At 42.3% G+C, this 23,402-nt stretch overlaps 1 pseudogene; it reads left to right on the top strand.

Moving 5' to 3' along the window:
* The first annotated feature begins 1,513 nt into the window (after window positions 1–1,513).
* Window positions 1,514–16,020, top strand: LOC139402165 (NACHT, LRR and PYD domains-containing protein 3-like; annotated as a pseudogene).
* The last annotated feature ends 7,382 nt before the right edge of the window (window positions 16,021–23,402 follow it).

The following is a 23,402-nucleotide window of genomic DNA, read 5'->3' as shown; positions in this document are numbered from 1 at the left end:
GGGAATGAAGATGTCATCCTGTAAACAAACGCTTTGTTCAGACAACTGAACCCCAACTTCAGTTGGTATCAACAAGCTACCTGTCTTGTATGCTTTGTCGACAGACAGACAGACAGACTGTCTGTCTGTCTGTCTGTCTGTCTGTCTGTCTGTCTGTCTGTCTGTCTGTCTGAAAATACAGGGAAATGTATTTTTCATCAAACATTAGCTATGTCAACTTCAGTCTAGCTAAATGAGGTGGAGCTAACAAAACATTACAACAAAAATCTGTCAACAAAAATATATTACATTAACGTTACTTAACTATCTGAGGTGGAAGCTATCTGACATTACCTGATAACAGGAGTACACAGAAACTGTTGCAACTTTAGTTGCAGTTGAGTTGCTTGCTGACGTTATTTTCTGGGGGGGGGGGGGGGGGGGGTGTTACACAAAACACTTCAGATGCAATTAGGTAGTTACATTCAACTATATGTAACGGATGTGAAATGGCTAGCTAGTTAGCGGTAGTGCGCGCTAATAGCGTTTCAATCAGTGACGTCACTCGCTTTGAGACCTTGAAGAAGTGGTTCCCCTTGCTCTGCAAGGGCCGTGGCTTTTGTGGAGCGATGGGTAACGATGCTTCATGGGTGTCAGTTGTTGATGTGTGCAGAGGGTCCCTGGTTCGAGCCCGGGTATGGGCGAGGGGACGAGGTAAAGTTATACTGTTACATTGATGCTGTTGACCCGGATCACTGGTTGCTGCAGAAAAGGAGGAGGTCAAAAGGGGGGTGAGTGTAACCGATGTGAAATGGCTAGCTGGTTAGCGGTGGTGCGCGCTAATAGTGTTTCAATCGGTGACGTCAGTTGCCGCATCGAAAGTGCCCTTCATCGCAAAGTCTGCCTCCGAAGTGCTGTCTGCACATCCTACAAGCTCAAGCTGGCATGTCCTTCCTCTTTGGGACATGAAGCCACTTCTTCAAAAGTTGTGGGTCATTGGGCAGCTGATGGTAGTTTACCAAGGGATTCTTTTGGAGCCAATTCCTATAGCCTGGCGCTATACAGTTCATGTTTGAATGACTACTTGTTGTTGCCATCTTCGTTGTCCGCACCTGACCTCACTCTCTTCAATTCACTCTCCGCGTGAAAGCTCAATACCACAGACAATTTGCTATGGCAATTTAAAATAGCGCTGACCATAGCTCAAATAAACCTTGTCGGCGATCAAAATACAAAAAATATAGATGTTTTTATGTTAAATGAACATGTTTAGTGCTTAGATCTACTTCCTAAACGGTTTCCATTTCCCTTTAAATCAGATGCTACTGATATGGTGGAACAGAAGTGTTCTCAACAATTTATCAAACTCAAATGGATTTGCAATACATAAGAGTAAAATATATTTGTAACTGTTTTCTAGGTAACAGCTATTGTCTTTAATTTGGTAGGGTTTAGAACACATTTTCTGAAGAATACAACAAAATGTTTTCATGAGTTCACTCATGTTCCATAGATTGAGATTTGAGAGAAAGAGATGGGGAGCAATTGCTCCAAAGGGAGGAGAGAAGATGGGGACACAACCACTTTCTCCAAAAATCAAAGAAGAAAATCGGGGTAGGGAGGATCGCAGAGGGCAACAGTCTCATTGGTGGAGAAACGCCCTGTCAACAAAGGTGAGACCAATTTCCCTGAAATGGTTTGTCGGTTTTGCCTTGTGTTGTAGTACAAGGGTGAGGACACAGGGGCCAGTGTTACCTCTATTTATCTCTTTGTCTCTCCTAGTCTTCCTAGCCTACAATCCCCGTTCTCACCAGCATACAATCCCCGGTTTTCCCTCACAGCTGAGGGTGGAAGCAATCTATGTGCCCCAGTGATCAGTAATAATGAAGTAGGAGGTAGCATCAACATCACTCAGAACATCACTCAGAACGTCATTCAGAACAACGGTAAAAACATAACTTTCTTTACATAACTGTGAGGAAAAAGTATCCACCTGCACATTAAATTCATACTGTATTCAATCAAGTCACCTTCAGAACTGTAGGAGAATATCATATATTTTCCTTCTTTGTTCAAATTCTAGATGACTCCTCCCAGGTTGCACAATGCAGTGACACACAAAAAAGGTAAGGTGTCAAACATTTTACTTTACTAGAGTGTGTGTGTGTTTACAATAAAAGTTTTGTGGTTGAACCCTCTCTCTCTTTCTGCAGTGAGTTGCATGGTGATCTATGCTACCTGTCCCCAGAGTGCAGAGAGACCCAGAGCGTGTCGAGGAACACACACTGCCATCCACTACCACCACAATATGAAGATAAAGACAAAGAAGACTAAATACATCTTTAATTATAAGCACATATTATGATGTATGACATAGGAGCTAATAGGTTATATTGCATTGTGTATTGTGCATATGCATGCACATATAATGCATTATGAAGAGGGTATTCATAGGAGATGTTACCATAGATACAGTATAAGTAAGTGTGGACTCAAAAGGAGTAGGATGAGGAATGGAATGAGTTGAATAAGATGACTACTGATAAAGGAGTAGGATGAGGAATGGTGAATAAGATGACTACTGATAAAGGAGTAGGATGAGGAATGGAATGAGTTGAATAAGATGACTACTGATAAAGGAGTAGGATGAGGAATGGTGAATAAGATGACTACTGATAAAGGAGTAGGATGAGGAATGGAATGAGTTGAATAAGATGACTACTGATAAAGGAGTAGGATGAGGAATGGTGAATAATTAGTTGACTTCTGACAAATTAAGAAAAAAACTATGAAAACCCCACAGCACCCCACTAGACCTTATAGTGGTTTATTAGTAGACAGTCTCATGAAAACCCCACAGCACCTCACTAGACCTTATAGTGGTTTATTAGTAGACAGTCTCAATGAAAACCCCACAACACCTCACTAGACCTTATAGTGGTTTATTAGTAGACAGTCTCATGAAACCCCCACAGCACCTCACTAGACCTTATAGTGGTTTATTAGTAGACAGTCTCATGAAAACCCCACAGCACCTCACTAGACCTTATAGTGGTTTATTAGTAGACAGTCTCAATGAAAACCCCACAACACCTCACTAGACCTTATAGTGGTTTATTAGTAGACAGTCTCATGAAAACCCCACAGCACCTCACTAGACCTTATAGTGGTTTATTAGTAGACAGTCTCATGAAACCCCCACAGCACCTCACTAGACATTATAGTGGTTTATTAGTAGACAGTCTCAATGAAAACCCCACAGCACCTCACTAGACCTTATAGTGGTTTATTAGTAGACAGTCTCAATGAAAACCCCACAACACCTCACTAGACCTTATAGTGGTTTATTAGTAGACAGTCTCATGAAAACCCCACAGCACCTCACTAGACCTTATAGTGGTTTATTAGTAGACAGTCTCATGAAAACCCCACAGCACCTCACTAGACCTTATAGTGGTTTATTAGTAGACAGTCTCATGAAAACCCCACAGCACCTCACTAGACCTTATAGTGGTTTATTAGTAGACAGTCTCATGAAAACCCCACAGCACCTCACTAGACCTTATAGTGGTTTATTAGTAGACAGTCTCATGAAAACCCCACAGCACCTCACTAGACCTTATAGTGGTTTATTAGTAGACAGTCTCAACCGTATGAGTGAAAGGTGGATAAGACTTCTTCTTCATCTTATGCTCTAATAACGAAGCTGTTTTATTCTGACTCTGTCCTTACAGAACTCATACAGAGAGTTAAAGAGGAACATAAAGCCAGTCTGAAGAAGAAGTTTAGGTTTGTGTTTGAAGGCACTGCAGAGGAAGAAACTCCCCTGAACAGCATCTACACACAGCTCTATATCACGCTGGGAGAGAATGAAGGAGTTAATAAAGAACATGAGGTTTGGCAGATTGAATACACATCCAGAAGAGAAACATCGTCGGACACTCCAATCAACTCTAATGACATATTCAAACCCTTAGCTGGACAAGAGAAAGAAGAGAAGAGACCCATTAAAACTGTGCTGACAAAGGGCATTGCTGGCATTGGAAAAACAGTCTCCGTGCAGAAGTTCGTCCTTGACTGGGTCGAAGGAAAAGCCAATCAGGATTTGGATTTCATCTTTGTCCTCCCTTTCAGAGAGCTGCATTCGATCAAAGATGATGAGTTAAGTCTTCATGGACTTATAAATGACTTCCACCCTGAACTTACAGAGATAAAAGATGCAAAGATATATGCTACCAGCAAAGTTCTGTTCATCTTTGATGGTCTGGATGAAAAGCGACATCCACTAAAGTTCAATACCAAGAGGGTGACTGATGTTACAAAGACAGGTCACAATGTAGATGTACTGGTGACAAACCTCATCGAGGAGAAGCTGCTTCCCAAAGCTCTGATCTGGATAACCTCTAGACCTGCAGCAGCCAATCAGATTCCCCGTAGATACATCAACCTGGTGACAGAAGTAAGAGGGTTCGATGAGCGACAGAAAGAGGAGTACTTCAAAAAGAGGGTCAAGAATGGGGAAGTTGCCAGAAGAATCATCGCACACATTACAACATCGAGAACTTTCCAAATCATGTGCCACATACCAGTCTTCTGTTGGATTTCCGCTAAGGTTCTTGAGGAACTGTTGAGAGAAAATGTGAATGGAGAAATCCCTACAACTCTGACTGAGATGTACACTCACTTCCTGCTCATTCAAATACAGCTGGCACAAAAGGATCCTGGGCATGAGAGGGATACACAGAAGATCTGGGAATCAAATAAAGACTTCCTTCTGAAGCTGGGGAAGCTAGCGTTTGAACACCTGGAGAAACGCAATCTCATGTTCTATGAGGAAGACCTGAATGAATATGGCATTGACATCAGTGAAGTTGCAGTCTACTCTGCGTTGTGCACAGAAATCTTTAAAGAAGAGAAGGTGTACAAAAAGAAGGTGTATTGCTTCATGCATCTGACCATTCAGGAGTTTATTGCTGCCCTCTTTGTTTTCCACTGTTTCACAACCAAGAGCCTCAAGACGTCATCGAGCCTCAAGTCTTTCCTGATGGAAGGTTCAGAACCATATCTCAAAGCTATCTTGGAGAACGAGCCTGTAGACCTTCCCTTGGATGAGTTGATGGAGATTACCATGTACAATTCTGTGTCCAGAGAGAATGGAGAGATGGACATGTTCCTCCGCTTCCTTCTTGGAATGTCTATGGAATCCGTTCAGTGCCTCCTACAAGGCCTGCTGCCAAAGACAGAGAACAGTTCAGAGATTGTTAAAGAAATGAAGATAATACTTAAGGAGATGGATCTAATTGATGTCTCCCCTGAGAGGTGCCTCAATCTCTTCTCTTTGACTGAAGAAGTTAAAGACCATTCCCTACATGAAGACATTCAGAGATATCTGTCAGAAAAGGAAGCAGACAGAGAGCTCTCACCCGCTCATTGCTCAGTACTGGCCTATGTACTTCTGATGTCAGAGAAGGTGTTGGATGAGTTTGTCCTGAAGAAATATAAAACCTCCCAAAAGGGTTTTTTCAGACTTCTTCCAGCTGTGAGGAACTGCAGAAAGGCAATGTAAGAAAGATTGTCAACATTCACACATACCAAATAACAATGAATATACTGAATTGTTATTGTTTTCATTACCCATTACCTCTTTGACCTGAAATGCAATAAGCATGCTGTTGAGAAATCAGTATAGTCTGTATTTGGATGGCTGTTAGTATGGAACATATACACTGGTGTAGCTGAGTTTCTCCGGACCCCCATAAAGTCGGCATTTGGGGACCCCCCCCCCCCCCCATGATGTGGTTATCTTCGGTAATATGGCACGACCTTGATCAGATAAAGCTTTTGTGCTGTGTTTTTGTGCACAACTTGGTCTTACCTTTTGTTTATCCATTTTGAACAACACACTCACTCTCCAACCGAGTCCGACCTGATTCACTAACTTAAAAAAAAAACTTGATAGCCAATTAACTGAGGAAGCAGAGGCAGGCAGCAATTAGATGCATGAAAACGATATTGTCTGATTCACCTACCACCCATGTAGATTGGACACCACGCTTGCTACATGTGGAAATTAAAAAGGAGGGTTACTGTCAAAATGATTTCTTTAAATATTTGTATAAAATTCAGACACAGGTGTGAGATGACGGGCACATGGGACCCCAGAGTATACTCGGCCCACTTGATCTCGCACGCCCAACTATAAGAGGAGAGGTAGGCTACTTAACTGAATGTTATTTTCTTAGCCAGGCCCATCTTTTCAAAGAAAACACAATTGAATGATATCCCTATTTGAGCGAAATAAGTAGTTTTGTTGTGATCACAAGAAAATCCTAATAATTTAGGTAAATAGCACCACAGTCAGGGAGAAAAATCTAAATGTTCAATCATAAATTGAGAACAATTAGTTTCCCTGGCTACTTAAACAGTAAAAAAAAAAAATTCCAACCCTAGAATATAATTTCTCAACTGAAAACTGTCAACTTCTACTGGATTTCCCCTTTAAAGCTGGAATCCGCACAGCGCCACTGTTCACCCCAATACCTTTATCAGTGTTTTTGTTTTGTTTAAGAAACGTAGGAGAGGAGTGTCCGGCAGAGTGTTCTGGGGGGAACCAAACAGTGTTGGTTGTTTGAAGTAACTTCTTCGTTGTTGTAATATCCCAGAAGGGCGTGGCAGTTTCACCAAGAACGGACTCCAGCTTTAATGGTGCAGACGTTCTAACGTCAGGCTTTTTTGGCCTGAATGTTTAGCACTCCGGGGGCCTCAAGTTAAATGTTTAGCACTCTGGGGGCCTCAAGTTGAATGTTTAGCACTCTGGGGGCCTCAAGTTGAATGTTTAGCACTCTGGGGGGCCTCAAGTTGAATGTTTGGCACTCTGGGGGCCTCAAGTTGAATGTTTAGCACTCTGGGGGCCTCAAGTTGAATGTTTAGCACTCTGGGGGCCTCAAGTTGAATGTTTAGCACTCTGGGGGGCCTCAAGTTGAATGTTTGGCACTCTGGGGGCCTCAAGTTGAATGTTTGGCACTCTGGGGGCCTCAAGTTGAATGTTTGGCACTCTGGGGGCCTCAAGTTGAATGTTTGGCACTCTGGGGGCCTCAAGTTGAATGTTTAGCACTCTGGGGGCCTCAAGTTGAATGTTTAGCACTCTGGGGGCCTCAAGTTGAATGTTTGGCACTCTGGGGGCCTCAAGTTGAATGTTTGGCACTCTGGGGGCCTCAAGTTGAATGTTTGGCACTCTGGGGGCCTCAAGTTGAATGTTTAGCACTCCGGGGGCCTCAAGTTGAATGTTTGGCACTCTGGGGGCCTCAAGATGAATGTTTGGCACTCTGGGGGCCTCAAGTTGAATGTTTGGCACTCTGGGGGCCTCAAGTTGAATGTTTGGCACTCTGGGGGCCTCAAGTTGAATGTTTGGCACTCTGGGGGCCTCAAGTTGAATGTTTGGCACTCCGGGGGCCTCAAGTTGAATGTTTGGCACTCTGGGGGCCTCAAGTTGAATGTTTGGCACTCTGGGGGCCTCAAGTTGAATGTTTAGCACTCTGGGGGCCTCAAGTTGAATGTTTAGCACTCTGGGGGGCCTCAAGTTGAATGTTTGGCACTCTGGGGGCCTCAAGTTGAATGTTTGGCACTCTGGGGGCCTCAAGTTGAATGTTTGGCACTCTGGGGGCCTCAAGTTGAATGTTTGGCACTCTGGGGGCCTCAAGTTGAATGTTTGGCACTCTGGGGGCCTCAAGTTGAATGTTTGGCACTCTGGGGGCCTCAAGTTGAATGTTTAGCACTCTGGGGGCCTCAAGTTGAATGTTTAGCACTCTGGGGGCCTCAAGTTGAATGTTTGGCACTCTGGGGGCCTCAAGTTGAATGTTTGGCACTCTGGGGGCCTCAAGTTGAATGTTTGGCACTCTCCAGGGATGATAAAGAAAAATCTTAAAACAATTACTGTGTATTTACAATCCCTTTCTCCAAAAGGATTACTCATTTACCTAGCACTTGTCAATTTATAAATTACAGTGCGTGGAAAATGCTTTTATTTCTATCGGAAAAAAAGAAAGTAGATGCTTTTTCAAACACTGAACTTTTGTGAGATCCAAATCCTCACAGGAATAATTAGGGCAGCAGGTAGTTAAGACTAGCAGTTAAGACCGATGGGCCAGGAACCGCAAGGTTGACTAGGTCAAAAGCAAGGCCCTTAACCCTATTCGCTCTTGTAAGTCTGCTAAATGACTCAAATGTAGACTAAATGTAATTTTCCTCTGTTTCTGCAGAATTGAAGGCGTTTATTTGGATAGATGGTACTGTGCAGCGTTGGCCTCAACTCTCCAGTTACCAAACTCACCATTGAGAGAACTGCACCTGATAGATTCAATCTTGATGGATTCAGATGTGGATGTGCTCTGTACTGGACTGTCTAGCCAAGACTGTAAACTGGAAGCACTGAGGTAATTGAAGAGATTTTTTATTTGATTTTTTAAAATAGAAAAATACATTTTATGTCAGCAAGTGCCGTTGAATGATGAGGTAACATTTTCTTTCTTGTATGTGTTAATATTTTCTTTGTCACGACAATGACCATTTAGGCAAACATTTGCCTCAAATTGACTTATGCCTTGTTCACGTGCTAGTCGCAACTAGGAAACTCTGAAATCTTTGACTTGCTAACTGGTTGTAGTTTTACGCGTGCCGCGTTCAATTAGTTAGCAAGTCGGAAATGTAATAGTTTCCTTCTTCTGACTAGCACGTGAATGCGGCATTGATCGAGCATCTGATGCAATTATGCAAGATTTTAGTTCTGGGTGTCCAAGATGACATATTACTGCAAACCATGTGCTAATGCCACACCGAAACAAACTTTCTCATTAGTCGTCGCACCAGTCTGGCATCGATACCAGTTATGTTACGTGCATCTGTCCACAAGATATAATAGCATGTCTCACAAAACAATCTGCCTCAATGTGTTGATGAAACAAGCTGCCTTAAAATGCATTATATCTGCAATTGCAGTCTCTGCGGGAATGGACTCGTAAAAAAGGGCCGTGATAATTTGGTCTCCTCTATAAAAACAGTTCTCAGCTGCAACCTGAGAGAGCTGGGCTTGAGTAACTTCACACTGCGGGATTCTGTAGTTGAGGTACTCTCTACTGGACTAGGGAGTCAACACTGTAAACTGGAGATACTGAGGTCAGTAGTTTTTCTGTTAGTACATCGATTTGGACTGTGAATTCAAAGTCATTCATTTCTTTGTCAGGGGTTGTTTGATTTACTAAATAAATGCAGGCGTTTTGATTTAGCATGTTGGGATCTTTGAATTACAAACAAAATGCATGTTATAATAAAATGAAATAAATCTTGTGTACAGGCTGAATCGAAATACACTAACAGACGACTTCTGTGAAGTACTAGTCTCAGCTATCAGCTCAAATTCCTCTCATCTGAAAGAGCTGGACATTGTTCACTGTGACCTGATCGATTTAAGAGTGGAGCTGCTCTCCACTGGACTCAAAAGTCCACACTGTAAACTGGAGAAATTGAGGTCAGTATGTTTCTTGTTCTCAGGTTTGTATTTCTTGAAGGATATAGGCAGGGTAGCCTAGTGGTTAGAGCGTTGGACTTGTAACCGAAAGGTTGCAAGTTCAAATCCCCGAGCTGACAAGGTACAAATCTGTCGTTCTGCCCCTGAACAGGCAGTTAACCCACTGTTCCTAGGCCGTCATTGAAAATAAGAATTTGTTCTTAACTGACTTGCCTGGTTAAATAAAGGTCAAATAAATACAAAATATAGCCTGACAGCCTTTCACAATCAACTCTCACACTTTCAATGTTAAAGAAATATTATGGAGCATTTCTAAAACATCCCATGGACATTGTGGACAGGCAGTGATCAGGGGGAGGTTATACCACATACCAAGACACTAAGTACATATTCCTTGGAGCAAGGTCAACATAACAGGTTAACAGGGACGTCATTAAGAGGCCAATGTTGGATTTTAAGACAGCTACAGAGTTCAACAGCTGATATAGGAGAAAACGATGCATGGATCTAAAAACAGATCTGGGACACAGGATAAAAGGTTTGGGCCAAATCCAAGTGAACAGGTCGCTGAGTAAAACAGTTTCGATGGTGACGGTGGCTGGCAGGGACTGGGGACTTTCTGTCTTCATAAGTTTCTTCTTTTCATTTAGGCTCTATCAATGTAATCTCAATAACGAAAGTTGTGAAGCACTGGCGTCAGCTCTTCAGACCATCCCCTCACACCTGACAGAGCTGGATCTGAGTAACAATGACCTGAAGGATTCAGGAGTGAAGCTGCTGTCTACTGCACTGGGGAATCCCCACTGTAAACTGGAGACTCTGAGGTTGGTAGGCTACTCTCTTTTCTATGTTTTGTTATTATATTGATTGAATAATAACATTTGAAAATAACAACTCATTTGCATATACATATGAGCTTAATTGAATAAATTAGGACGTCATTTCTCTCTATCCAACCAACTCTTTCTAAGGTATCGGCCCAAAGATAATTTTTATCTGCCCCATCACAATCTGCCATCAACTTTTACTATGGCTTTTACCCAAAGACATGCGACATTAGGCTACTTATCCATGGTTGGAGTCATCTAGGGCTCTATTCAAACTGAAGCCTTACAGATTCCTTGAAAGAAATGTGAAGGTCATTTCCGATTCCGCTGACATGCAGCGTTTAACGTGAATGCATTATCCGCTAAAGCGGGAACAAAGCCTTTTATGTCCACATGGAGTTTTTTTTACAGTCAATACAAGCTGTGTTGGAATTATACAAATAAAAAAAAACAGTTTTGGAACTTTTCTGAGTTACAAAAGACCATCACAGACTGCTGTCATTATGCACATTCTAAAGTTCAAACAGAATACCAGAATACTTCTCTGCATGCTTTAGTGTCTAGGAAGCCAAGACCACTGGACTTGGTGTATGTAGGAGCAATTTATTTTCGTGAATAGGGTGATGAACCTAATAAAGTGGCAACTGAGTGTAGATATCACAAACAACTCCTTTTGAGCAGTGTCTGTCTGTTATACGTTTGATCAATGGGTATAATGATAAATCTGATCCCCAAGGTCCTCATAGGCTCTGGTGGATATATAGAGTTGGAGGTAAGGAAAAAAATATGAAACAAGGACATTAAAATACTGCAGAATTTTGTTATCCACATACAATATGTATTTTAAAGTATAAATGCCCTTCTAAGACCACTGTCTTTCTGGATGTTTTAAAAGGTTTACAAGTAGTTATTTCTGCAAGGAATGTGAATTGAAAGGTATTTGGTAATACCTATAATGTGTGGTAGTTGCACACATCCTTGCTGAATTATGTAGAGCTGGGCCAGTTTATATTTTTTTCATGCTCTTTTGTGAAAAACCACATTTTCACAGAGGCTTTGTGCTAGCAGTTTAAGAGAGAAAGAGAGCAAATAGCATAGGGACAGCCTGGTTGAAGTCCTAGTTTTAATGATTAGTGCCAGTAGATTGCAGAGGGGTTCACATACAGTTCAGAGAAAAATCATAATGTAAACATTCATTCAGACCAAAAACAAAACATGTACTGTCCACTTCTTATATTAGTGTTTTTATTGTTATCCACCCTCTAGTATATTTCAATACCCATGCTAATATATATATATACCCATGCTAATATATATATATATACCCATGCTAATATATATATATACCCATGCTAATATATATATACCCATGCTAATATATATATACCCATGCTAATATATATATATATATACCCATGCTAATATATATATACCTATGCTAATATATATATACCCATGCTAATATATATATATATATATATATATATATATATATAGTATGTACGTACACTACCGTTCAAAAGTTTGGGGTCACTTTGAAATGTTTTTGAAAGAAAAGCAATTGTTTTGTCCATGAAAATAACATCAAATTGATCAGAAATACAGTGTACATTGTTAATGTTGTATATGAATATTGTAGCTAGAAACGGCAGATTTCTTATGGAATATCTACATAGGCGCACAGATGCCTATTATCAGCAACCATCACTCCTGTGTTCCAATGGCACGTTGTGTTAGCTAATCCAAGTTTATCATTTTAAAAGGCTAATTGATCATTAGAAAACCCTTTTGTAATTATGTTAACACAGCTGAAAACTGTTGTTCTGAATAAAGAAGCAATAAAACTGGCCTTTAGATTAGTTGAGTATCTGGAGCATCAGCATTTGTGGGTTCGATTACAGGCTCAAAATGGCCAGAAACAAAGAACTTTCTTCTGAAACTCATCAGTCTATTCTTGTTCCGAGAAATGATGGCTTATTCCATGCGTGAAATTGCCAAGAAACTGAAGATCTCGTACAACGCTGTGTACTACTCACTTCATAGAACAGCGCAAACTGGCGCTAACCAGAATAGATAGGAGTGGGAGGCCCCGGTGCACAACTGAGCAAGAGGACAAGTACATTAGAGTGTCTAGTTTGAGAAACAGATGCCTCACAAGTCCTCAACTGGCAGCTTCATTAAATAGTACCCGCAAAACACCAGTCTCAACGTCAACGTGCTTGCTTGCTAACCACGTTTTGCTAACTGCTAGCTTGCTAGCCCCAGTCTGCTAACTGCTAGCTTGCTAGCCCCAGTCTGCTAACTGTTAGCTTGCTAGCCCCAGTCTGCTAACTGCTAGCTTGTTAGCCCCGACCTACTAACTGCTAGCTTGTTAGCCCCAGACTGCTAACTGTCTGAATCGCCGTGTCCCCAGCCAGCCCAACCACTCACTGGATCCATATGATCACTCGTCCATTACTGTCCTGGTTAGTGATTACTGTCTTATTTCACTGTAGAGCCTCAAGCCCTGCTCAATATGCCTTAACCAACCATGTTGTTCCACCTCCTACATATACGACGACATCACCTGGTTTAAACGTCTCTAGAGACTACATCTCTCTCATCATTACTCAATGCCTAGGTTCCAATGTATTCACATCTTACCTTACCTTTGTCTGTACACTATGTCTTGAATCTACGCTATCGTGCCCAGAAACCTGCTCCTTTTACTCTCTGTTCCGAACGTGCTAGATGGCCAGTTCGTATAGCCTTTAGCCGTACCCTTCTCCTACTTCTCCTCTGTTCCTCTAGTGATGTAGAGGTTGATCCAGGTCCTGCAGTGCCTAGCTCCACTCCCACTCCCCAGGTGCTCTCATTTGTTGACTTCTGTAACTGTAGTAAAAGCCTTGGTTTCATGCATGTTAACATTAGAAGCCTACTCCCTAAGTTTGTTTTACTCACTGCTTTAGCACACTCTGCCAACCCAGATGTCTTAGCCGTGTCTGAATCCTGGCTTAGGAAAACCACCAAAAACCCTGAAATCTCCATCCCTAACTATAACATTTTCCGCCAAGATAGAACTGCCAAAGGGGGCGGTGTTGCAATCTACTGCAAAGATAGTCTGCAGCGTTCTGTCTTACTTTCCAGGTCTGTAGCCAAACAATTTGAGCTTCTACTTCTAAAAATTCACCTTTCCAGAAACAATTCTCTCGCCGTTGTCGCTTGCTATAGACCACCCTCTGCCCCCCGCTGTGCCCTCAACACTATCAGTGAATTGATTGCTCCCCATCTATCTTCTGAGCTCGTGCTACTCGGTGACCTAAACTGGGACATGCTTAACACCCCGGCCATCCTACAATCTAAGCTTGATGGCCTCAATCTCACACAAATTATCAATGAACCTACCAGGTACAACCCCAAATCCGTAAACACAGGCACCCTCATAGATATCCTCCTAAATAACTCGCTCTCCAAATACACCTCTGCTGTTTTCAATCTGCATCTGTAATGGGTCTGCGATCAAACGACCACCCCTCATCACTGGCAAACGCTCCCTAAAACACTTCTGCGAGCAGGCCTTTCTAATTGACCTGGCCGGGGTATCCTGGAAAGACATTGACCTCATCCCGTCAGTAGAGGACTCCTGGTTATTCTTTAAAAGTGCCTTCCTCACCATCTTAAACAAGCATGCTCCGTTCAAAAAATGTACAACCAGGTTTTCTCTTGGCGTGTAGTTTCCGTGTCAGTATGTTTTAATCCCCATCGATATATCAACTTTGATAAATAAACAAGTGGGTCTGAACTTTTTGTTCCATGTCCACACATTTTTTTTTTTGTTACCCCTTTTTCTCCCCAATTTCGTGGTATCCAATTGTTTTACTATCTTGTCTCATCGCTACAACTCCCATACGGGCTCGAGAGAGACAAAGGTTGAAAGTCATGCATCCTCCGAAACACAACCCAACCAAGCCACACTACTTCTTAACACAGCGCGCATCCAACCCAGAAGCCAGCCGCACCAATGTGTCGGAGGAAACACTGTGCACCTGGCAACCTTGGTTAGCGCGCACTGCGCCTGGCCCGCCACAGGAGTCGCTGGTGCGCGATGAGACCGGCTAACCCGGACGACGCTAGGCCAATTGTCGCCCCACGGACCTACCGGCCGTCGCGTCGCGGCCGGTTACGACAGAGCCTGGGTGCGAACCCAGGGTCTCTGGTGGCACAGCTGGCGCTGCAGTACAGTGCCCTTAACCACTGCGCCACCCGGGAGACCCATGTCTACAATTTCCAACGATACCCCCATCTTTTTGAGACATCGTTTCACACTTTTCCCCGATAGTAAAGTACAGGAGAAAATGTGCTTTGCAAAGGTAATCTTATAAATATTGTCTATTTCTATTTTGAAAGCAATCCTATGGCAGATAGGTGTATCATAAAGTTGGCATGTCTTGAACCTTGTAATTTGGTCTCATGTCTGAATCTGCTGTGAGTAATAAAAGCAGGATTTATGTGCCAAAGATCGTCATTACCTCTCTTTGCAGGCTGCCGTTCTGTAGAGTCACAAAGGAAGGCTGTGATTATCTGGCTTCAGCACTAACGTCAAACCCCTCCCACCTGAGAGAGCTGGACCTGAGCTACAATTACCCAGGAGACTCAGGAGTGAAGGTGCTCTCTGCTACTATGGAAGATCCAGCCTGTAGACTGAACATCAAGTAAGTGCAGTTGATGAAAATAATGCAAGATACTCTAGTAAGACCTTTGAGTATATTCACACTATCTGTTCTCCTGCCTCTCGCACAGTATTGACCAGAACGATGAGTGCTGGGTGAAACTGGAGCTGCTGAAGAAGTGTAAGAATACATTATACTTGACATGGTACATAAAGTATTATACTACATATCGTTTTTAAATAGTTTGACAGCCCTGGTAACAATACACTCCTGATTTAATCCAGCTGATCCTCTCCTCTCACCTCTTGTCTACAGATGCCTGTGATCTCACACTGGACCCAAACACAGCAAACAAACACCTTTCTCTGTCTGAAGGAAACAGAGTGGTGAGATATGAGATTAAGAAACAGCCATACCCTGATCACCCAGAGAGATTTTATGACGCTTTTCAGGTTCTTTGTAGAGAGGCTCTGACTGAGCGCCATTACTGGGAAACGGAGTCAACTGATGACGTTGTTCTCGGAGTGACGTACAAAGGAATCAAAAGAAAAGGCAGCATCTCCAATGACGTTGTCATTGGACACAATGACAAGTCCTGGTGTATGGAGTACAAAACACATTTTTGTCATAATGGCACAGATATTACATTCCCCCCCTTTAGGAACCACTCTAGGCACAGAATAGGAGTGTATCTGGACTGGCCGGCCGGCACTCTGTCCTTCTACACGGTCCTCTCTGAAACATTGACCCATATGTACACATTCCACACCACATTCACTGAGCCCCTCTATCCAGCTTTTGGACTAGGTAGCTGTAACCCTTGCTCAGTGTCCTTGTGCCAGGTAGAGTAGCCTTCTCGGTCCTGGAGGAACACCTGGGTCTCCATGACAACAGTCACACACACAACCGTGTGACTTGATGCGGTTGACAGTGGTCATGACTTCAGATATGGACATTAATACATCAGATGATTAGATTATATTCCTGTGACTGTACATCCATGTTCTGTAATGTTAGTGCAGTTATGTGAAATGCTTTTGACTTTGAATAGGATACAATTTGTTGTTAAGTGTGACCAAATACTTTGTAAATATTAGTTTGTTAAATATGTCTCGCTTCAAACAGGAACCACAACACACCCGTCTGTCTGTGTACAGGAGGCCAGAGTTTCTCAAGAGAAATAAAGCTTTGGTTTAGACACTCATTTAATTTTAGCATTGACTGATATTGGTCAATGTTGGTGGTGAATATTGAGGTGAATTTGGTGGATAAACACACAACCTTCTGGACCAGATAGAGGTATAAACACACAACCTTCTGGACCAGATAGAGGTATAAATACACAACCTTCTGGACCAGATAGAGGTATAAACACACAACCTTCTGGACCAGATAGAGGTATTAACACACAACCTTCTAGACCAGATAGAGGTATAAACACACAACCTTCTGGACCAGACAGAGGTATAAACACACGACCTTCTGGACCAGAGGTATAAACACACAACCTTCTGGACCAGATAGAGGTATAAACACACAACCTTAGCTCCTATTGATTATGTATATATATATATATGACAGGTTAGGAGCAGAAGCAGGGAGACTGAGTTCGAGGGAATATAAATGCATATACAGCCCTCATGTATTTTGACAGTAAAGCTACAATTGTACATTTGGTTCACAGTTTAGAAATGAAAGCACGTTATGTATCTAGTCCCCCCATTTGTAGAAGTCTTAAGTATTCTGACCAATTCACTTAGAGCAGTGTTTCCCAACTGTTTCCCCGGAGGTACTCGAGGACCGGAGTTGGGAAAAACTGACTTAGAGTGTATTGAAGTAGTCAAAACTTTAGTATTTAGTCCCATATTTCTTGCACGCAATGACTACATAGAGTTGGTGACTCTACAAACTCATTAGATGCATTTTCTGTTTTTTTTGGTTGTGTGTTGGATTGTGTTTGGCCCCATAGGAGCCTGAAATGTAACCTGTTAGAAGTGAAGAACAGTAAAAAAGAAAATGACCTGCTGCTTTACCACAGACGACAGTAACACATCGGTTATCACAAAATGAGCACTACACAACGCTTTTTCTAAATAGTACAAAACCACAACTACTTTTGGTTCAATGCAATGGAGGTCTTCTAGACTGAAGACAGACAACATCTACAAAAAAAGATGCCATTTATTTAGATTCATATTTCAAGAAATTAGAGAATAAGTGTAACTTTTAGCATTTTTACAAACACTCAAGACAACATAAATCCTTTCCAGCAGAGGGGAAGAGAGGGAAAGAGGAGGAGGGAGAGGGAGTGGGGTAGTGGGGAGCAAAAGAGGGGGCCGAAGGAGAGAGGGGGAGTGGGGTAGTGGGGAGCGAGATAGGGGACCGAGGGAGAGAGGGGTAGTGGGGAGAGAGGGGGAGAGGGGAGCGAGGGAGAGAGGTGAATATGAAGTCTGTTGGGTCTGTCTCTCACCATCCAAAGTGAGACATCAGCTTCTCCTAATCATCCAGGTCTTTCTACACCTTTATTTAACCAGGTAGGCTAGTTGAGAACAAGTTCTCATTTACAACTGTGACCTGGCCAAGATAAAGCAAAGCAGTTCGACACATACAACAACACAGAGTTACACATGGAGTAAAACAAACATACAGTCAATAATACAGTAGAAAAAAAGAAAACAAAGTCTATATACAGTGAGTGCAAATTAGGTCAAATAAGGGAGTTAAGGAAATAAATAGGCCATGGTGGCGAAGTAATTACAATATAGCAATTAAACACTGGAATGGTAGATGTGCAGAAGATGAATGTGCAAGTAGAGATACTGTGGTGCAAAAGGAGCTAAATAAATAAATACAGTATGGGGATGAGGTGGGCTGTTACAGATGGGCTATGAACAGGTGCAGTGATCTGTGAGCTGCTCTGACAGGTGGTTCTTAAAGCTAGTGAGGGAGATGGGAATCTCCAGCTTCAGTGATTTTTGCAGTTCGTTCCAGTCAGTGGCAGCAGAGAACTGGAAGGGAAGGCGACCAAAGTAGGAATTGGCTTTGGGGGTGACCAGTGAGATATACCTGATGGAGCGTGTGTTACGAGTGGGTTCTGCTATGGTGACCAGCGAGCTGAGATAGGGCGGGGCTTTACCTAGCAGAGACCTGTAGATAACCTGTAGCCAGTGGGTTTGGCGATGAGTATGAAGCGAGGGACAGCCAACAAGAGCGTACAGGTCGCAGTGGTGAGTAGTGTATGGGGCTTTGGTGGCAAAATGGATGGCACTGTGATAGACTACATCCAGTTTGCTGAGTAGAGTGTTGGAGGCTATTTTATAGATGACATCACCGAAGTCAAGGATCGGTAGGATGGTCAGTTTTACGAGGGTATGTTTGGCAGCATGAGTGAAGGAAGCTAGATTTAACTTTGGATTGGAGATGCTTAATGTGAGTCTGGAAGGAGAGTTTACAGTCTAGCCAGACACCTAGGTATTTGTAGTTGTCCACGTATTCTAAGTCCGAGCCGTCCAGAGTAATGATGCTGGATGGGCGGGCAGGGATCGGATGAATAGCATGCATTTAGGCTGATTTGTAGGGGTCCAGATTTTGCAGCTCTTTCAGAACATCAGCTATCTGGATATGGGTGAAGGAGAAATGGTGGGGGCTTTGGTGGGTTGCTGTGGAGGGTGCCGGGCAGTTGACCGGTGTAGGGGTAGCTAGGTGGAAAGCATGGCCAGCCGTAGAAAAATGCTTATTGAAATTCTCAATTATAGTGGATTTGTCATGTAGAATAATGGACAGTCCCAGCTGGATAGAGGGAGACACAGCAACATTTACATTAACTTAATAATAATATATAATAACAATATGCCATTTAGAAGATGCTTTTATCTAAAACATACATGTTACGTACTGGTGGTCCCGGGAATCAAACCCACTATCCTGGCATTGCAAGCGTCACGCTCTACAAACTAAACTACATTTAGCGACTTCCATTCAACTAAACATTTCCATTCAACTACACACTGACTTTGCATTCAACTAAAGTAGGCAAGAACAACCACACATCACAATCATTGCAAGTAAAAATAGCAGCTATCTGAAGGATCAGTTATTCAAGTGCTATCTGAAGGATCAGTTATTCAAGTGCTATCTGAAGGATCAGTTATTCAAGTGCTATCTGAAGGATCAGTTATTCAAGTGCTATCTGAAGGATCAGTTAGTCAAGTGCTATCTGAAGGGATACGTTTCAGACGGATGGACAGAGGCTACTGTTCTATAAAGGAAGGAAGTCTCACGTCAAATGATCCCAACTATTTAATACAACCATTGTTGAGAGAGACTTCCTTTCTTTCTTTTAATACAGATTACCCTCCGTTGCTCAGCACCTCTACAAACATTTAGCGGTGTGCCTCAGCCCATGCTTTTTAAGGGACTGCTTCTCTGACAGCTTGGTTACTGGGGGTAACCAGTACGAAGCCCCCCTGTTCTCCACTCATTACCTGTATTAACTGCACCTCTTTGAACTCGTTACCTGTATAAAAGACACCTGTCCACGCACTCAATCAAACAGACTCCAACCTCTCCACAATGGCCAAGACCAGAGAGCTGTGTAAAGACATAAGGGATAAAATTGTAGACCTGCACAAGGCTGGGATGGGCAACAGGACAATAGGCAAGCAGCTTGGTGAGAAGGCAACAACTGCAATTATTAGAAAATGGAAGACGTTCAAGATGACGGTCAATCACCCTCGGTCTGGGGCTCCATGCAAGATCTCACCTCGTGGGGCATCAATGATCATGAGGAAGGTGAGGGATCAGCCCAGAACTACACGGCAGGACCTGGTCAATGATCTGAAGAGAGCTGGGACCACAGTCTCAAAGAAAACCATTAGTAACACATTACGCCGTCATGGATTAAAATCCTGCAGCGCACGCAAGGTCCCCCTGCTCAAGCCAGCGCATGTCCAGGCCCGTCTGAAGTTTGCCAATGACCATCTGGATGATCCAGAGGAGGAATGGGAGTGGTCTGATGAGAAAAAATTTTTGCTTTTTGGTCTAAACTCCACTCGCCGTGTTTGGAGGAAGAAGAAGGATGAGTACAACCCCAAGAACACCATCCCAACTGTGAAGCATGGAGGTGGTGCTTTTCTGCAAAGGGGACAGGACGACTGCACCGTATTGAGGGGAGGATGGATGGGGCCATGTCTCGCGAGATCTTGGCCAACAACCTCCTTCCCTCAGTAAGAGCATTGAAGATGGGTCGTGGCTGGGTCTTCCAGCATGACAACGACCCGAAACACACAGCCAGGGCAACTAAGGAGTGGCTCCGTAAGAAGCATCTCAAGGTCCTGGAGTGGCCTAGCCAGTCTCCAGACCTGAACCCAATAGAACATCTTTGGAGGGAACTGAAAGTCCGTATTGCCCAACGACAGCCCCGAAACCTGAAGGATCGGGAGGAGGTCTGTATGGAGGAGTGGGCCAAAATCCCTGCAGCAGTGTGTGCAAACCTGGTCGAGAACTACAGGAAACGTATGATCTCTGTAATTGCAAACAAAGGTTTCTGTACCAAATATTAAGTTCTGCTTTTCTGATGTATCAAATACTTATGTCATGCAATAAAATGCTAATTAATTGCTTAAAAAATCATAATGTGATTTTCTGGATTTTTGTTTTAGATTCCATCTCTCACAGTTGAAGTGTACCTATGATAAAAATGACAGACCTCTACATGCTTTGTAAGTAGGAAAACCTGTAAAATCGGCAGTGTATCAAATACTTGTTCTCCCCACTGTATCTTTATTTCCTCCTTTCTGACTGAGGATGAGCATGTGAAGGCTCGGTGTAGGATTTCTCCACTGTATTGACGTAGAAGAAAAGTTGTGGTTAAACCTTTTCAATTTAAGGGTCTCTCTTTCTCAATTCAAGGGGCATGGGAAATATATGTTTACATTGCCAAAGCAAGTGAAATAGATTAAACAATTCAAATGAACAGTAGACATTACACTCAAAGTTCTAATAGAATAGACATTTCAAATGTCATGTCTATATGCAGTGTTGTAATGATGTGCAAATAGTTAAAGTAGAAAAGGGAAAATAAATAAATAAAAGTTGTATTTTCAATGGTGTTTGTTCTTCACTGGTTGCCCTTTTCTTGTGGCAACATGTCACAAATCTTGCTGCTGTGATGTCACACTGTGGTATTTCACCCAATAGATATGAGTTTATCAAAATTGGATTTGTTTAATAATTCTTTATGGGAATGTGTAATAAGCTCATAGAAAGGGATTTTATAATGTCGCTCTCTCTCTTCTTCCTGCAGTAAGTGTCCATGTGACCTGTCCCCAGTGTGAAGAGATCCAGAACACATCGGGGAACACTCCCATCCAGCTGTTAATAAATCGTTGACAAAAATCTGACAATTATTTTCATGTTATGACATCAAGGGAGAACATTCAATAAAATTCACAAATTTAAAACCTGTTTAATGCTTCATTCTTGACAGATGTGTCCAAAATTGTGACAAAAAAACACCCCTTCCTTCCATGCATTTATGGCAGTGTTGTTTGTCGCCTGGTGAGGGCAAAACCATCCAGACAAATGACAAGCCTCCTAAAACTGGCTATAACTCCAGTTCTGCTCGTAATATTACGGTTATAACACAGCGTGTTGTATAGATGTATTTTTAGGAAAAGTCAAGGATGGAGGGAGCATGACAAAAAATGGCAGAGTAATAAATACAATTTACGGGCAGCCACAATGACTGCTTTAGTGGTTCTACTGTTAATTCATTTGTAAATATTTCAAAAAATAGTATTCCACTTTGATATTATGGGGTATCATGTGTAGGCCAGTGACAAATCGATTTAATCCATTTAAAATTGAGTCTGTAACACAACTCAAAAGGCACCCGCACATCTGGTCTATCTTTGATGCAGATGCATGGTAACTAACAACTGAAGAAACCCACACACTGCTTTATGTATCGGCCTGAAGGCCTTCGTCACTAGCGCTAAAGAACACTGTTCACCACCACATATACTTTAACTAACAACTGAAGAAACCCACACACTGCTTTATGTATCGGCCTGAAGGCCTTCGTCACTAGCGCTAAAGAACACTGTTCACCACCACATATACTTTAACTAACAACTGAAGAAACCCACACACTGCTTTATGTATCGGCCTGAAGGCCTTCGTCACTAGCGCTAAAGAACACTGTTCACCACCACATATACTTTGAACTCGCGCAAAGTGGGAGATGCCGTCGAGAAACACTGGCATGTCTTACAATGGGTCCCAGCTTTGCCAGCTGAATTTAAGAACCCACCACTTTTGTATATAGAAGAGGTCGCAATTTACGCACAAGTAGGCCAACTGTCAGCCACAAAAGAAAATGAGCCAAGCTCTTTTACACTCTGTTCCAAATGGTAAGGGGATTAATACAGTTGTATTCCAGCCACTAGGGGGTACTCTGGTGAAGCCCATAGGAAATAAAGCAGTATAGTTTAAGTGAGGAGAGGAAGAATAAGGAACAGAAAAAGGTCTGGAAACTGCTGTTACATGTGCTGACATGATTAACAGTCACGTAAACAGTAGCTTTCGCATTGTAGTTTATAATATAAGCTGATAGAAAGGGTAACATACAGCACAGTGCAACAATGTGATGAAGTGTGAATATTTCTGCCATACACACACAGGTAAACGGTTCCAAATAAATTACATTATGTGCACCTCCACCCATGTTATCTACATGATTAAATGTCCATGTGGGTTGTGTTATGTAGGTAAAACCTCTCGTTCTCCTGTGATGGAACATTTTATGTTTGTGTTCTATTCATGTGCTTTTCTAATAACCAATTTCTATGTTTGTGTTCTATTCATGTGCTTTTCTAATAACCAATTTCTGTGTTCATGCAAGTGACTGAACAAATCCTCACTATCAGTATCTGCAATTTGGCAGTACGCCCAAACCCTGTTTTTGAGAATGTAAGATCAGTTTCAAGGTCTCAGTTTAGAGAAGCCTTGTGAGGTATTGGTCAGTCACATGTGTGACCCAGTATTGTTAGGTCACATAAAGCAAATGTCAATAATGAATGAATTAGCTAAATCATTCAAATATGACTTGTCTGCGGTATATAAAGAATTAACGAGACTGCCCCGGGGGAGCTCCTGATTGACATGTGTACTTGGTGCATTGAGTTGGTTGAAACCTCTCCAGCGCATTGATAAAGAATTATTCATTTAAAATTGCTTTAGGGTCCCTTGTGTAGACTTTTCACGACACTCCCAAATAGAGAATTAGTGAACAATCAGGAGAAACGACATGGATTATTCACTTACTTGATAGGTCGATGTCCTCGTTGTGGTTTTACAGACGTGTTTAATATATTTTATGTGCACATTGTTATATTTGGTAACTAACATGTTTATTTTCCCTAG

Source organism: Oncorhynchus clarkii, unplaced genomic scaffold (genome assembly GCF_045791955.1).
Source record: "Oncorhynchus clarkii lewisi isolate Uvic-CL-2024 unplaced genomic scaffold, UVic_Ocla_1.0 unplaced_contig_1139_pilon_pilon, whole genome shotgun sequence".
Lineage (NCBI taxonomy): Eukaryota > Metazoa > Chordata > Actinopteri > Salmoniformes > Salmonidae > Oncorhynchus > Oncorhynchus clarkii.
This window is presented reverse-complemented; position numbering and strand designations above follow the sequence as displayed.